The 18693-nt window shown below is 39.4% G+C and overlaps 1 protein-coding gene across 1 annotated transcript in view; it reads right to left on the bottom strand.

Moving 5' to 3' along the window:
- The window catches only part of LOC139538819 (ecto-NOX disulfide-thiol exchanger 1-like), a 95032-nt gene extending 76577 nt beyond the window's left edge, over positions 1–18455 (bottom strand). The window contains exon 1 of the mRNA XM_071341290.1: positions 18278–18455. The gene's annotated coding sequence lies outside the window, so the exon portion shown is untranslated. The remainder of the gene's footprint in view (positions 1–18277) is intronic.
- Positions 18456–18693: the final 238 nt, after the last annotated feature.

The raw sequence follows: 18693 nt of genomic DNA, 5'->3' as shown, positions 1-18693 counted from the left end.
TAGAATGCCCACCCCAACTCACGCCCTGACCAAACTAAAAATAAAGACATAACAAAGGAACTTAGGTCAGAACGTGACAATAGAAACTTGCAATTTTCACATATGTTGATGTTGGAGTGGTGCTGGAGATGATGAATATGAAGTTGAGTTATTTTTTCTTTCTTCCCTTTAACCTTTTGGAGTTAATGCCTAAACTTAACCTTGGAACGATACAGTGAAGTAACCACAACTAAATTTGACGTTTGAGAAACATGGATGAACTGTGAGAGCTTATTGGAGAAAGAATCACACACACACTAACTGAGAATAATGTGGCACAATAATACACATTAAGACAACATTCAGACAAATAATTACAAAACGACATGCTCACCTCTGTCCTGTCAACTCAAATCATAATAAACTCTATGTGATTACAAAACTGTCTAAACACTCAATTTAAATCACTTTGGCTAAGAATGGAGCTTTTTTTTCCTCAAACGATTACATTATATTGTTTTTATAGTTCATGTTAAAAGCCCTGAGTAATTGTGGCAACCCCATGAAAAACAGCTCTAGCTAGACCAGTAAACATTTTAAGACACGCTGACACGCTCAGACGGCAACTAATTCTTCTAAATGTTAGAGAAATTAACCAGAGAGTGAGGTAAGTAGCCACCTGGAGCTAAGGGCTGAGAGAGAGCTGGAGAGAGAAACAGCAAGGGGGAGGGAGAGGGGGAGAGAGACAGCAAGAGAGAGAGAGAGTGAGGGGGGTGGAGAGAGCGAGTGAGAGAGAGAAAGAGAGAGAAAGAGAGAGAGAGAGAGAGCGAGAGAGAGAGAGACAGAGAGAGGGGGATGAAGGAGGGAGAGAGAGACAGAGAGAGGGGGATGAAGGAGGGAGAGAGAGACAGAGAGAGGGGGATGAAGGAGGGAGAGAGAGACGGAGAGAGGGGGATGAAGGAGGGAGAGAGAGACGGAGAGAGGGGGATGAAGGAGGGAGAGAGAGACAGAGAGAGGGGGATGAAGGAGGGAGAGAGAGAGACAGAGAGAGGGGGATGAAGGAGGGAGAGAGAGACAGAGAGAGGGGGATGAAGGAGGGAGAGAGACGGAGAGAGGTGGATGAAGGAGGGAGAGAGATACGGAGAGAGGGGGATGAAGGAGGGAGAGAGATGGAGAGAGGGGGATGAAGGAGGGAGAGAGAGACGGAGAGAGGGGGATGAAGGAGGGAGAGAGACGGAGAGAGGGGGATGAAGGAGGGAGAGAGACGGAGAGAGGGGGATGAAGGAGGGAGAGAGAGACGGAGAGAGAGAGATGAAATTACACTAAATACTCAGTAGTCAGGTGCTGCACTGACTGTCTACACAACTCAGGGAGGACTGAGAGAGGGTGAGCACAGTGTGTGTGTGTGTGTCCTGGGGGAGGACTGAGAGAGGGTGAGCACAGTGTGTGTGTGTGTCCTGGGGGAGGACTGAGAGAGGGTGAGCACAGTGTGTGTGTGTGTCCTGGGGGAGGACTGAGAGAGGGTGAGCACAGTGTGTGTGTGTGTGTCCTGGGGGAGGTCTGTGAGTGAGTGAGCACTTCATTTAACGATAATAGATAGAAGAGGGAGATGAGCGGTCCCCTATCTTCTAATGTCCGTCTGTATCCAAAAGTCCTCCTCTCACAGTGACAGAGCAACACAGATAACTGGCTGACAGACTGGGATTCCTAGAAACACTCTGTGCAAGGAGATCAGCCCAATGCCATGTCCACCTCTAGCCTCTGCTCCTACTCTAGTGTCTTAAAAAGATAGGCTGGTGAAGGTAAACATCAATCGAATAACAAATTTAACAGATGCCCGTCTCCTCCTGTTGCTAAGCAACATTAATTCAGAGGTTCCAAGAAAGGTGTGTGAGTTGTGACAGGTACACGTGTACCATCACCTCCCTCTGCCTGCTGATTATCCAGAGGCTCTGTGTGAACATACTGTATTGCAGGCAACAATACTTATAGTTGAGTGAAATTTACAACATTAAATATATAACTTTTTTATGGTCATAAAATGATGTTGTTTTCATATTATCAACTCAAAATAAATATTCAGTTCACTAGCTAAAATAACATGTACTGTGTTACTAATTTACGAGGATATAATATATATATATATTTTAAATGATGTCATATTATTATGATAAACACATTTTGCTGTAGTTAGCTTTCTCCAGATGGTTGATCGTTATAGATGTGAACGTTTTCTCACCCCCGTACTTTCACCCTTGTGTGGACCGAAAATACCCGCAGTTCCCCACAAGGATAGTAAAACAAAGATAATTCTCCCTTGTGGGGACATTTCCCACATCCCTAAGAGGACAAAGGCTATTTTAAGCTTAGGGGTTAGGTTTAGGGTTAGGGTTACAATTAGATGTTTTTTTGGATAATTGTTATTAATGATGTAATTATAAAATATATGAATAATATTCCAGGCCATTTGGTCATTGACTGCAGGTAATAGGACGTGAGCTCAGTACAGAAGACTAACACAGAGAAATTAAAGTATCTAGACTAACACAGAGAAATTAAAGTATCTAGACTAACACAGAGAAATTAAAGTATCTAGGCTAACACAGAGAAATTAAAGTATCTAGGCTAAAACAGAGAAATTAAAGTATTTAGGCTAAAACAGAGAAATGTAAGTATTTAGGCTAAAACAGAGAAATTAAAGTATCTAGGCTAAAACAGAGAAATGTAAGTATCTAGACTAACACAGAGAAATTAAAGTATCTAGACTAACACAGAGAAATTAAAGTATCTAGACTAAAACAGAGAAATGTAAGTATTTAGGCTAAAACAGAGAAATGTAAGTATTTAGGCTAAAACAGAGAAATGTAAGTATTTAGGCTAAAACAGAGAAATGTAAGTATTTAGGCTAAAACAGAGAAATGTAAGTATCTAGACTAAAACAGAGAAATGTAAGTATTTAGGCTAAAACAGAGAAATGTAAGTATCTAGACTAAAACAGAGAAATGTAAGTATCTAGACTAAAACAGAGAAATGTAAGTATCTAGACTAAAACAGAGAAATTAAAGTATTTAGACTAAAACAGAGAAATGTAAGTATCTAGACTAAAACCGAGAAGTTTAAGTATCTAGACTAAAACAGAGAAATGTAAGTATCTAGGCTAAAACAGAGAAATGTAAGTATCTAGGCTAAAACAGAGAAATGTAAGTATCTAGACTAAAACAGAGAAATGTAAGTATCTAGACTAAAACAGAAAAATGTAAGTATCTAGACTAAAACAGAGAAGTTTAAGTATCTAGACTAAAACCGAGAAATGTAAGTATCTAGGCTAAAACAGAGAAGTTTAAGTATCTAGACTAAAACAGAGAAATGTAAGTATCTAGACTAAAACAGAGAAATGTAAGTATCTAGGCTAAAACAGAGAAATTAAAGTATCTAGGCTAACACAGAGAAATTAAAGTATCTAGGCTAAAACAGAGAAATTTAAGTATTTAGGCTAAAACAGAGAAATTTAAGTATTTAGGCTAAAACAGAGAAATGTAAGTATTTAGGCTAAAACAGAGAAATTAAAGTATCTAGGCTAAAACAGAGAAATGTAAGTATCTAGACTAACACAGAGAAATTAAAGTATCTAGACTAACACAGAGAAATTAAAGTATCTAGACTAAAACAGAGAAATGTAAGTATTTAGGCTAAAACAGAGAAATGTAAGTATTTAGGCTAAAACAGAGAAATGTAAGTATCTAGACTAAAACAGAGAAATGTAAGTATTTAGGCTAAAACAGAGAAATGTAAGTATCTAGGCTAAAACAGAGAAATGTAAGTATCTAGACTAAAACAGAGAAATGTAAGTATCTAGACTAAAACAGAGAAATGTAAGTATCTAGACTAAAACAGAGAAATTAAAGTATTTAGACTAAAACAGAGAAATGTAAGTATCTAGACTAAAACCGAGAAGTTTAAGTATCTAGACTAAAACAGAGAAATGTAAGTATCTAGGCTAAAACAGAGAAATGTAAGTATCTAGGCTAAAACAGAGAAATGTAAGTATCTAGACTAAAACAGAGAAATGTAAGTATCTAGACTAAAACAGAGAAATTAAAGTATTTAGACTAAAACAGAGAAATGTAAGTATCTAGACTAAAACAGAGAAATGTAAGTATCTAGACTAAAACAGAGAAATGTAAGTATCTAGACTAAAACAGAGAAATGTAAGTATCTAGACTAAAACAGAGAAATGTAAGTATCTAGACTAAAACAGAGAAATGTAAGTATCTAGACTAAAACAGAGAAGTTTAAGTATCTAGACTAAAACAGAGAAATGTAAGTATCTAGGCTAAAACAGAGAAGTTTAAGTATCTAGACTAAAACAGAGAAATGTAAGTATCTAGACTAAAACAGAGAAATGTAAGTATCTAGGCTAAAACAGAGAAGTTTAAGTACCTAGACTAAAACAGAGAAATGTAAGTATCTAGACTAAAACAGAGAAATGTAAGTATCTAGGCTAAAACAGAGAAGTTTAAGTACCTAGACTAAAACAGAGAAATGTAAGTATCTAGACTAAATCAGAGAAATGTAAGTATTTAGACTAAAACAGAGAAATGTAAGTATCTAGACTAAAACAGAAGGCGCTATAGAAAGATGACCTATTTTAGTCCATTAACAGTTTTGGGTCATCTCTCTTTTATCTTTTCATCACCCTCTGCTCATAACGTCCCTCCACTGAAATGCGGGTTAAGATGAGGATTGGTGGAAGCAGGGACTTTAAGAATAACAAAAAACCTGTTCCCTGATGAAGGCGAAACACATTGGTAACAATAAACAAGTATTTTGAAGGCAAGTCTATTGTCCCCTATTGTCAGACACACACACACACACACACACACACACACACACACACACACACACACACACACACACACACACACACACACACACACACACACACACACACAATCATAGAAAAGACAGACAGCCACTCTGATTCCTTCCATTCTCAGCGTCCATTACTGTCCAGAAACATCCCATCACCCCACAGCAGCTTGCAGGGCTCTACACACACCACCTCTGGCAGCGCTGTCCCTATTTTACTCTATATACCTGTAGCATATGCCACTGGCCTTCGCCCCCCGCACCTGTCTGATTTAGAGGGGTTGGGTTAAATGCTGAAGACACATTTCAGTTGAAAGCATTCAGTTGTACAACTGACTAGGTATCCCCCCTTTCCCTGTCCAAACAAGGACACAGAGGAGAGAGGGAAGGGGATAGAGAGAAGAAGGAGGAGGAGAGAGGATGGGGAGAGAGGAGAGAGGGGGATGGGGAAGGAGAGGGGGATGGGGAAGGAGAGGGGGATGGAGAAGAAGAGGGGGATGGAGAAGAGAGATGGGGGATGGGTTGCAGAGACAGCTCTCATCCTCTCCCTCAACAACTGTTTTAATAAAACCTACACCTCTCACTGCATTACATCCATCTCGTTTGGTTTAACATTAACGTGGGATGGAGGGAGAAATATTCTGAGGCTATTCCAGTAGTAAAGCCCAGTCAGTGTTGTGACAGCAGGAGTGTCTGTCTCTGTCAGGCTAGCAGAGAGAGGCAGCTTGTTCCCAGTGTTACAGACTGACTGCAATGATCACTCTTTGTTCCCACTGTAGACTGGCCTGTAATAAGGACACATCCCTCACTGTCTCTATACTGGCTCTATGTACTGATGTCCACACACACACAGAGAGAGAGAGAGATTCAGAATTAAAACAAGTAAGCAGTGACATGCATGCACACACACACACACACACACACACACACACACACACACACACACACACACACACACACACACACACACACACACACACACACACACACACACACACACACACACACACACACACACATACACACTCTAGCAGTGGAAGAATGCTTTCCATAAGTATCTGTAGGACAGTTGGACTGCCTGTCTGAAATGTGTTTAGATTTTACTCACACACTGCATTCTCCATACCACAGCCCTAACCTATCAGAACATCATGAACATCACAAAGTGGTCAGGCCTCAGTCTAACGTTGAGTGTACAAAACATTAAGAACACCTTTTTCTATGACATAGACTGACCAGGTGAATCTAGGTGAAAGCTATGATCCCTCATTAATGTCACATGTTAAATCCACTTCAATCACTGTAGATGAAGGGGAGGAGACAGGTTGAAGAAGGATTTTTAAGCCTTGAGATTGTGTGTGTGTCATTCAGAGGGTGAATGGGCAAGAGAAAATATTGAATTGCCTTTGAACGGGGTATGGTAGTAGCTGCTAAGCTTGTGTCAAGAACTGCAACGCTGGCGGGGTTTTCATGCTCAACAGATTCCTTTGTGTACCAAAAACAGTCCATCACCCAAAGGACATACAGCCAACTTGACACAACTGTGGGAAGCATTGGAGTCAACATGGGCCAGCATTCATATGGAAGACTTAGGACACCTTGTAGAATCCATGCCTCGACGAATTGAAGCTGTTCCGAGGGCAAAAGGGGGTGCAAAGGGTGCAACTCAAAATTAGGAAGGTATTCCTAATGTTTGGTATACTATGTGTATCTACATGATGTTACAGTATCTAAACCTTGTAATGAACCCAAAACACACAACCACACATTCACCTATACACACACACACACACAAAAGCACACGCACAAACACTCAACTAAGTGTATAACAGCATCAGTGTGTAACGTGATATTCTACGATGCGCTGCAGTATCTATGGCAGTACATGTCTGGTCAGTAGAGAGAAGAGATGCCAAACCTTCCCCCTGCTCTGATTGTAGACCAGAACACAAACAGTATGAGGATGGCTTGGTTGGCCAATGGCCACCACAGTGGGGACAACTAACTTCCTTTATTTACCTGGAAATATAGTAAACTGTATGGTATTCATGGTACTTATTCTGTCCAACAACTTGTGAAATATTTCACAACATTTTCGATACGAATAATAATACCACATGCCATTGAAACCATTGCATATAGGGCCCTCATCTCCCCCTACTTCTAACAACAAAAAGCATGACTTGAAGATAGGAATCACAAAACAACTGGGAGTGAATGTTCTCATAAGGCTTTCCAACCCAGAATATAATTTAGATGCCTAGCAGAGCATCAAAGGGAGAGGAAAAACAACACCAAGGCTAATCTGACTGGTGAAATAAATAAATGAAAAACAGCACCCAAGGCTAATCTGATTGGGGAAATAATAGAAAAACAGCACCAAGGCTAATCTGACTGGGGAAATAAATGAAAAACTGCACCAAGGCTAATCTGACTGGGGAAATAAATGAAAAACTGCACCAAGGCTAATCTGACTGGGGAAATAAATGAAAAACAGCACCAAGGCTAATCATCTGATAGGTGAAATAAAAATAAATAAAAACAGCACCAAGGCTAATCTGACTGGTGAAATAAATGAAAAACTGCACCAAGGCTAATCTGACTGGTGAAATAAATGAAAAACTGCACCAAGGCTAATCTGACTGGGGAAATAAATGAAAAACAGCACCAAGGCTAATCTGATAGGTGATATAAAAAAATTAAAAAAACAGCACCAAGGCTAATCTGACTGGTGAAATAAATGAAAAACAGCACCAAGGTTAATCTGATTGGTGAAATGAATGAAAAACAGCACCAAGGCTAATCTGACTGGTGAAATAAATGAAAAACAGCACCAAGGTTAATCTGATTGGTGAAATAAATGAAAAACAACACCAAGACTAACCTGACTGGTGAAATAAATAAATGAAAAACGTGAAATAAATGAAAACAACACCAAGACTAATCTGACTGGTGAAATAAATAAAAAACAGCACCAAATAGCCTAATCTGACTGGTGAAATAAATGAAAAACAGTACCAAGGTTAATTTAATTTATGAAATAAATGAAAAACAGCACCAAATAGCCTAATCTGACTGGGGAAATAAATGAAAAACAGCACCAAATAGCCTAATCTGACTGGTGAAAAAAATGAAAAACAACACCAAGGCTAATCTGACTGGTGAAATAAATGAATAACAGCAACAAGGTTAATCTGATAGGGGAAATCAATAAATGAAAAACAGCAACATGGCTAATTTGACTGGTGAAATGAATGAAAAACAGCAAAAAATAGCCTAATCTGACTGGTGAAATAAATTAATAACAGCACCAAGGTTAATCTGATAGGGGAAATCAATAAATGAAAAACAGCACCCAAGGCTGATCTAAGTGGTTAAATACATGAAAAACAGCACAAAGGCTAATCTGACTGGAGAAATAAATTAAAAACAGCACCAAGGCTAATCTGACTGTTGAAATAAATGAAAAACAGCACCAAATAACTTAATTGACTGGTGAAAAAAATGAAAAACAGCACCAAGACTAATCTGACTGGTGAAATAAATGAAAAACAACACCAAGGCTAGACTGGCTGGTGAAATAAATGAAAAACAGCACCAGGGCTAATCTGACTGGTGAAATAAATGAAAAACAGCACCAAGGCTAATATGACAAGTGAAATAAATGAAAAACAGCACCAAGGCTAATATGACAAGTGAAATAAATGAAAAACATCACCAAGGCTAATCTGACTGGTGAAATAAATGAAAAACAGCACCAAATAACTTAATTTGACTGGTGAAAAAAATGAAAAACAGCACCAAGACTAATCTGACTGGTGAAATAAATGAAAAACAACACCAAGGCTAGACTGACTGGTGAAATAAATGAAAAACAGCACCAGGGCTAATCTGACTGGTGAAATAAATGAAAAACAGCACCAAGGCTAATCTGACAGGTGAAATAAATGAAAAGCAGCACCAAGGCTAATCTGACTGTTGAAATAATTGAAAAACAGCACCAAGGCTAATCTGACTGGTGAAATAAATGAAAAACAGAACCAAGGCTAATCTGGCTGGTGAAATAAATGAAAAACAGCACCAACACTAATTTGACTGGTGATATAAATGAAAAACAGCACCAAGGTTAATCTGTTGGGGGAAATCAATAAATGAAAAACAGAACCAAGGCTAATCTGGCTGGTGAAATAAATGAAAAACAGCACCAACACTAATCTGACTGGTGAAATAAATGAAAAACAGAACCAAATAGCCTAATCTGACTGGTGAAATGAATGAAAAACAGCACCGAATACCCTAATCTGACTGGTCAAATAAATGTAAAAAGGCATAAAGGCTAATTTGACTGGTGAAATAAATGAAAAACAGCACCAATGCCAATCTGACTGGTGAAATAAATAAATAAAAAACAGCACCAAATAGCCTAATCTGACTGGTGAAATAAATGAAATTCAGCACCAAAAAGCCTAATTTGACTGGTAAAATAAATGAAAAACAGCACAAAGGCTAATCTGACTGATGAAATAAATGAAAAACAGCACCAAGGCTAAACTGACTGGTGAAATAAATGAAAAACAGCACCAAGGCTAATCTAAGTGGTTAAATAAAAGAAACACAGCACAAAGGCTAATCTGACTGGAGAAATACATTAAAAACAGCACCAAGGCTAATCTGACTGTTGAAATAAATGAAAAACAGCACCAAATAACTTAATTGACTGGTGAAAAAAATGAAAAACAGCACCAAGACTAATCTGACTGGTGAAATAAATGAAAAACAACACCAAGGCTAGACTGACTGGTGAAATAAATGAAAAACAGCACCAGGGCTAATCTGACTGGTGAAATAAATGAAAAACAGCACCAAGGCTAATATGACTAGTGAAATAAATGAAAAACAGCACCAAGGCTAATATGACAAGTGAAATAAATGAAAAACATCACCAAGGCTAATCTGACTGGTGAAATAAATGAAAAACATCACCAAGGCTAATCTGACTGGTGAAATAAATGAAAAACAGCACCAAGGCTAATCTGACTGGTGAAATAAATGAAAAGCAGCACCAAGGCTAATCTGACTAGTGAAATAAATGAAAAACAGCACCAAGGCTAATATGACAAGTGAAATAAATGAAAAACATCACCAAGGCTAATCTGACTGGTGAAATAAATGAAAAACATCACCAAGGCTAGACTGACTGGTGAAATAAATGAAAAACAGCACCAGGGCTAATCTGACTGGTGAAATAAATGAAAAACAGCACCAAGGCTAATATGACTAGTGCAATAAATGAAAAACAGCACCAAGGCTAATATGACAAGTGAAATAAATGAAAAACATCACCAAGGCTAATCTGACTGGTGAAATAAATGAAAAACATCACCAAGGCTAATCTGACTGGTGAAATAAATGAAAAACAGCACCAAGGCTAATCTGACTGGTGAAATAAATGAAAAACAGCACCAAATAACTTAATTTGACTGGTGAAAAAAATGAAAAACAGCACCAAGACTAATCTGACTGGTGATATAAATGAAAAGCAACACCAAGGCTAGACTGACTGGTGAAATAAATGAAAAACAGCACCAAGACTAATCTGACTGGTGATATAAATGAAAAGCAACACCAAGGCTAGACTGACTGGTGAAATAAATGAAAAACAGCACCAAGGCTAATCTGACTGGTGAAAAAAATGAAAAACAGCACCAAGGCTAATATGACTAGTGAAATAAATGAAAAACAGCACCAAGGCTAATCTAACTGGTGAAATAAATGAAAAACAGCACCAAGGCTAATCTGACAGGTGAAATAAATGAAAAGCAGCACCAAGGCTAATCTGACTGTTGAAATAATTGAAAAACAGCACCAAGGCTAATCTGACTGGTGAAATAAATGAAAAACAGAACCAAGGCTAATCTAAGTGGTTAAATAAATGAAAAACAGCACCAAGGCTGATCTGACTGGTGAAATAAATCAAAAACAGCACCAAGGCTAATATGACCAGTGAAAAAACTGAATAACAGCACCAAGACAAAGCTGACCGGTGAAATAAATGAAAAACAGCACCAAGGCTAACATGACTGGTGAAATAAATGAAAAACAGCACCAAGGCTAATCTAAGTGGTTAAATAAATGAAAAACAGCACCAAGGCTAATATGACAAGTGAAATAAATGAAAAACATCCCCAAGGCTAATCTGACTGGTGAAATAAATGAAAAGCAGCACCAAGACTAATCTGACTGGTGAAATAAATGAAAAACAACACCAAGGCTAATATGACTGGTGAAATAAATGAATAACAGCACCAAGGCTAATCTGACTGGTGAAATAAATGAAAAACATCACCAAGGCTATTCTGACTGGTGAAATAAATGAAAAACTGCACCAAATAGTTTAATCTGACTGGTGAAAAAAATGAAAAACAACACCAAGGCTAATCTGACTGGTGAAATAAATGAAAAACAGCACCAACACTCATCTGACTGGTGAAATAAATGAAAAACAGCACCAAATAGATTAATCTGACTGGTGAAATAAATGAAAAAAAGCACCAAATAGCCTAATCTGACTGGTGAAATTAATGAAAAACAGCACCAAATAGCCTAATCTGAATGGTGAAATAAATGAAAAACTGCACTAAGGCTAATCCGACTGGTGAAATAAAAGAAAACAGCACCAAGGCTAATCTGACTGGTGAAATAAATGAAAAACAACACCAAGACTAATCTGACTGGTGAAATAAATGAAAAACATCACCAAGGATAATCTGACTGGTGAAATAAATGAAGAACAGCACCAAATAGCCTAATCTGACTGGTGAAATAAATGACAAACAGCACCAAACCTAATCTGACTGGTGAAATAAATGAAAAACAGCACCAAGGCTAATCTGACTGGTGAAATTAATGAAAAACAACACCAAATAGCCTAATCTGACAGGTGAAATAAATGATAAAACAGCACCAGGGCTAATCTGACTGGTGAAATACATGAAAAACAACACCAAGACTCATCTGACTGGTGATATAAACTAAAAACAGCACCAAGGCTAATCTGATAGGTGAAATAAATAAATTAAAAACAGCAACAAGGCTATATTGACTGGTCAAATAAATTAAAAACAGCACCGAATAGCCTAATCTGACTGGTGAAATGAAAAACAGCAACAAGGCTAATCTGACTGGTGAAATAAATGGAAAACAGCACCAAGGCTAATCTGACTGGTGAAATAAATGAAAAACAGCACCAAATAGCCTAATCTGACTGGTGAAATAAATGAAAAACATCACCAAGGATAATCTGACTGGTGAAATAAATGAAGAACAGCACCAAATAGCCTAATCTGACTGGTGAAATAAATGACAAACAGCACCAAACCTAATCTGACTGGTGAAATAAATGAAAAACAGCACCAAGGCTAATCTGACTGGTGAAATTAATGAAAAACAACACCAAATAGCCTAATCTGACAGGTGAAATAAATGATAAAACAGCACCAGGGCTAATCTGACTGGTGAAATACATGAAAAACAACACCAAGACTCATCTGACTGGTGATATAAACTAAAAACAGCACCAAGGCTAATCTGATAGGTGAAATAAATAAATTAAAAACAGCAACAAGGCTATATTGACTGGTCAAATAAATTAAAAACAGCACCGAATAGCCTAATCTGACTGGTGAAATGAAAAACAGCAACAAGGCTAATCTGACTGGTGAAATAAATGGAAAACAGCACCAAGGCTAATCTGACTGGTGAAATAAATGAAAAACAGCACCAAATAGCCTAATCTGACTGGTGAAATAAATGAAAAACATCACCAAGGCTAATGTGATAGAATGTTAGATAGATACGTATCAAATCAGACTCATGATGGCTTGTCTTGCATGTAACTTCTTATGGCTGGGGGCAGTATTGAGTAGCTTGGATGAATAAGGTGCCCAGAGAAAACGGCCTGCTACTCAGGCCCAGAAGCTAAGATATGCATATTATTAGTGGATTTGGATAGAAAACACTCTGAAGTTTCTAAAACTGTTTGAATGATGACTGTGAGTATAACAGAACTCATATGGCAGGCAAACACCTGAGAGAAAATCCAACCAGGAAGTGGGAAATCCGAGGTTTGTAGGTTTGCCTATCCAATATACAGTGTCTATGGGGTCATATTGCACTTCCTAAGGCTTCCACTAGATGTCAACAGTCTTTAGAACCTTGTTTTATGCTTCTACTGTGAAGAAGGGGGGAATGAGAGCTGTTTGAGTCAGGGGTCTGGCAGAGTGCCATGAGCTCACTCAGGCGCGTCCCTGTGAGAGGTAGCTGTGTTCCTTTTCGTTTCTAAAGACAAAGGACCTCTCCGGTTGAAACATTATTGAAGATTTATGTTAAAAACATCCTAAAGATTGATTCTATACATCGTTTGACATGTTTCTACGAACTGTAATTGAATTTTTAGACTTTTCGTCTGGCCTGCGCGTCATGAATTTGGATTTTTTTAACTAAACGCGCGAACAAAAATGAGGTATTTGGACATAAATCATGGACTTTATCAAACAAAACAAACATTTATTGTGGAACTGGGATTCCTGGGAGTGCATTCTGATGAAGATCATCAAAGGTAAGTGAATATTTATAATGCTATTTCTGACTTCTGTTGACTCCACAACATGGCGGGTACCTGTATGGCTTGTTTTTGTGTCTGAGTGCCGTACTCAGATTATTGCATGGTGTGCTTTTTCCGTAAAGTGTTTTTGAAATCTGACACAGCGGTTGCATTAAGGAGAAGTGTATCTAAAGTTCCATGTATAATACTTGTATCTTTTATCAATGTTTATTATGAGTATTTCTGTAAATTGATGTGGCTCTCTGCAAAATCACCAGATGTTTTGGAGGCAAAACATTACTGAACATAACGCGCCATTGTAAACTAAGATTTTTGTTCTATAAATATGAACTTTATAGAACAAAACATACATGTATTGTGTAACATGAAGTCCCATGAGTGTCATCTGATGAAGATCATCAAAGGTTAGTGATTCATTTTGTCTCCATTTCTGCTTTTTGTGACTCCTCTCTTTGGCTGGAAAAATGGCTGTGTTTTTCTGTGACTAGGTACTGACCTAACATAATCAGATGGTGTGCTTTCGTCGTAAAGCCTTTTTGAAATCGGACACTGTGGTGGTATTAACAACAAGTTTATCTTTAAAATGGTGTAAAATACTTGTATGTCTGAGGAATTTTAATTATGAGATTTCTGTTGTTTGAATTTGGCTCCCTGCACTTTCACTGGCTGTTGTCAAGTCGATCCCGTTAACGGGATCTCAGCCGTAAGAAGTTTTAACAGTATATACTACAGTATATGTGTGTGTATATGTGTGTATGTGTGTATGTGTGTGTGTGTGTGTGTGTGTGTGTGTGTGTGTGTGTGTGTGTGTGTGTGTGTGTGTGTGTGTGTGTGTGTGTGTGTGTGTGTGTGTGTGTGTGTGTGTGTGTGTGTGTGTGTGGGGGAGCGGTGTCATTCTTCTTTGGTAATAGGAAGAGCGAGAGTCTGGTCCTTATCTACAACACCCCTGTTTAACCCCTCTAATACATCAAACACACACGCGCACGCACACACACACAGGGAGTACACTACTTGCACACACACACCTCCCTCCAAAGACAAATTAAGGCACAGTCCAGACCCTGATGCACATACTGAAAATTCCAGCCCTAAAAGCAAGAGTCACACTCAGACACACACACACACGCACGCACACACACACACACACACACACACACACACACACACACACACACACACACACACACACACACACACACACACACACACACACACACACACACACACACACACACACACACACACACACACACACACACACACACACACACACACACACACACACACACACACACACACACACGGCCAGCCAGCCAGACCCCAGCCTAGTTAAAGGACTTAAATATCATGGGGGGAAGTAGAAAAACACCCCTCAAAAGAGCTAGCCTCATTCTTTTACCACAGTATTATCTCCATCTTTAAACAGGACTGGAAGTGCTAGACCACAGCCAATTAATTAACTATAACGACTCTACACAGAAATAAAAACAACTTCAACCAAAGGAAAATGTGACTGTTCAGAACATGCATACTGTGTGAAATGTAGCTGTTTTACAGATTTAAAAGGATCATGTTAACTGATGAAAGATAGATTGTGCTGAATGCATGCCACTTCCGTTTCACCACACACACACACACACACACACACGATAAAAACACGCTAATAGTCAGATAAAGCTGAACTCTCTCTCTCTCCCCCCCCCTCTTTCTCTCTCTCCCTCCCTCCCCCTCAGACAGAGAGGCAGGCAAGCAGGCAAGCAGGCAGAGAGGCAGCTAATTGTATTTCCTGCCTGTTGTTCCATGTGCTTCAATCCCAATTAGATGTGCCTGGTCTGATCTGCTGCCAAGTCTCAGCCTGACTGACTTGAGTTCAACTTTCCTTGACTGACAGAAGCTTAAAATTGGGCACACACACATACAAACACAGGCAGGCAAGCAGGCACATACCCAGGCAGGCAAACAGGCACACACACATGGACAGACACACACACACACACACACACACACACACACACACACACACACACACACACACACACACACACACACACACACACACACACACACACACACACACACACACACACACACACACTTACTCACACAGGCCATCTCTGACAGTAGTCACACATGAGGGGAGATTCTCCCACCACAGTGTGAGACAGCCAGGGAGGAAACAGCAGTCAGAGCCCTGGGCGAAGGAAACACTGTGACTGAAGAGCTTTCTAATTCACACAATGACCACTGAGGGTGTGTGTGTGCATGTGAATGCATGTGAAGAGGAGAGGCATGCCATGGGTAATCCCATCACCATCTCCTCCTCAGGCTCTCCAGTGTCCATTTCCATTCGGCTCCATAACGACAGCAAGATACAGACATGCAGCTAACACACTCTCACACACACAGCAGCTGTGTATTCTGTCCCGTTAAATCTCCAAACATAGTTTGTGTCTGCCTACAGGACCCAGCTGGGAGTGTTACTAAAATCAAGAGATGAGAGAGAGAGATGAGAGAGAGAGAAGGTCTAATTCCCTTGGCTGGGGATCGATGGCAAACACAGCTTGTGTTTCTTTTAAACACAAGTTCTGAATCAGTTCTGTAATTGTAGACTTGATTATGTATTGAACCTATTTAAAGGGGCAGAACCAGGCTATAATGTAACAGCTCATCAGTAACTGCCACAGTAATCAGTGCCAGTGGTTGTGTGTGTGTGGAACAGTGTGGGGTCAATGGAGGTAGAGCTGTGTTTGTGTGTACAAAATGAACAGCAGTGCCATCCTGTTAACTCTGTGATTTGGTGTTATATTATGCCATTCATAGAGCAATAATATGCAAGGTCACTGGATTCATTCAATATAGAGAGGTGTGAATGTAAAGAGTTGACTCAACAATCTTCCATTCTCACTCCCTCAGTCTCTCTCTTCCCATCTCTCTCTCTCGCTCGGTCTCTCTCGGTCTCTCTCTCTCTCTCGGTCTCTCTCTCTCGGTCTCTCTCTCGGTCTCTCTCTCGGTCTCTGCTCAGTGGTGATTGTTTTAATGGTTGAGGCTGTTTACTGACTTCAGTTATCTTCTCTGAACTCATGCCATGTTTTCCAAAACAACCCCAATGCCCCCTGGGAAATTTGACTGATGTTGTTATGTTGTCAACTTTATACCAGTTTCTCCCCTCTCCTCCTTTCTCTCTCTTCCAATCTGTGAGTTAATATTTAGTTGTCTGAATCACGTTAATGTAACATCACTCACCAGCCTGCAGTGAAGGATGTTTGTTTGGTCTCTGAAAGGCCTTCTCTGCTTTTCATAATTCACCCATCTGTTTAGTATTTAGACATATCATAATTATATTATCTCAAATTAATCTGTAATCAAACATTGCATTTTGTCCTTAATAAATACAATTAATACGGTTGGCCATATTTGCAGCCTGCAACAATTCAATTAATAGATGGAAAATGTAATTTGCAATTTCAATTAAGACTAGCTCAACCACCAGCCCCTGCACTCTGTCTCTCTCTACTGTAATTCTCAGGGGAAAATGTGTTTTTTAAATTCCACAGCCTGTCTATATCTATGCCTATATGGAAAGTACATCTAATACAGACTTCAAGGACAAACCTTTCCAACATGATGGTCCTTTGTTACCAGCTGCACTGGCTTTCAGCTGTATAATTGTATTTTCATAAGAAGGCACATCTAATGTAATAGTAGGTACAGTCAGTTCTATAGATGACTCATGTTCTCTTGCATAGTCAGACAGACACACACACATACAGTGCGGCTAACTGAGATATTACTAACTGAGATATTAAATAAGATTTTTCATCCAAAGGCTCTTAGCCGAGGTTCCATTAGGCACATTGTGTAATTCATGCTGAGTTATATTCACTTCCCTTAGTCTACACACAGCACTATGAGTGTTACCAATCTAACCACACTAACGTTCCCCGAATGATTGCACCCCCCCCTCTCTCCGCTCTCCTTGGTGCTGAATCGGTTGCCCAGGTGACGTGTTATCAAGGGCATCCACCAGGCAGCGAGCTGAAGTGTTTGACTCACCATCACTGTAGCAAAGTAAAAGCATCGCTCTCTGGATCCACTTAACCAACATGCTCTTTCTCGCCATACCAATAACGGTTTTCTGAAGTACTAGCATGCTAGGCTGATTTGACCCTAAATAGATCCCAGATTTAGCCAACAGTTTTCTATTTGTCTGTAAAAAAAAAAAAAAACATTCAAAACAGTGGATTAAACTAGCAAATGGGTCTACATCGAATAGTAGGCTAAACTGTTTATCAATTATGAATTGTGGTTCCATCAATTTGCGTGGCTCCCATGCCCTGCTGGAAGTCTGTATTTTAGGCTCCGCTAGGCTATATAACTCTGGCAGAACATAATATTTCAATAATCAAATTGTATGTCTCTAAAACCATGCCAATGTCAATCAACAAATAGCCTGGAATAAATGGAAACATTCAACATGTTCGATATGGCATGGAAACATTATATTAGCGTGCTAGAGGCATTATCTTTCTCTCTGTCAGTTTATCTCAATACCTAATCACACCACAACCTCTCAATTCCTAATCAATCACACCAGAACCTCTGTACAGATGTAAATATCTCACTAGGTTAATCGTTGTAACCATGCAGTAGTTGGTATAAGAGGTGACACAGCTGCCTTGGAACAGGACATTACCAGCAGCGAATCCTCGATAGATGGCCTACCACAATCACACACTGTCAGAAACACACAGAAATCGACGCGCATAAGACGCAAGTATTTCACAAAGAAGCCAGCCTGTATCGTACCGTTTCAAACTGAAGTTTTCATAGACTCTGGACGAGAAGAATTGATGCTGTAATCCTTTGACTTAAACCTCGAAAAACGAAGATGCGACGGTGCTGTCAACGCTCTTCTTTCTCTCCCGCGAGCTCTGGCGCATGCTTCCTCCTGTTTAGGTATAAAAAAAAAAATACGGAGTGGGGCGCGATAGGCGCGCGCCAACCACGGTTCGCCGTGCACGACTCGATAGGCGGGTTGACTGCCTATGAAACGGGCAAGGACATTTTCAGGTGCGGAAAATCGCTTTACATCCAGGGAACAGAAAAGGGAAAAGGAAGCCTGCGGTCGCTCTTGTCTGGGTAAAATAAAGGCCAGCCGGATATAGAGATACTGTTGGTCATGTAGTGTATGTGGACACCTGCTTGTCGAACGTCTCAATACA

Source organism: Salvelinus alpinus, chromosome 14, assembly GCF_045679555.1.
Source record: "Salvelinus alpinus chromosome 14, SLU_Salpinus.1, whole genome shotgun sequence".
Classification (NCBI taxonomy): domain Eukaryota; kingdom Metazoa; phylum Chordata; class Actinopteri; order Salmoniformes; family Salmonidae; genus Salvelinus; species Salvelinus alpinus.
Note: the sequence above shows the minus strand (reverse complement) of the source record. Positions and strands in the feature narration are given on the sequence as shown.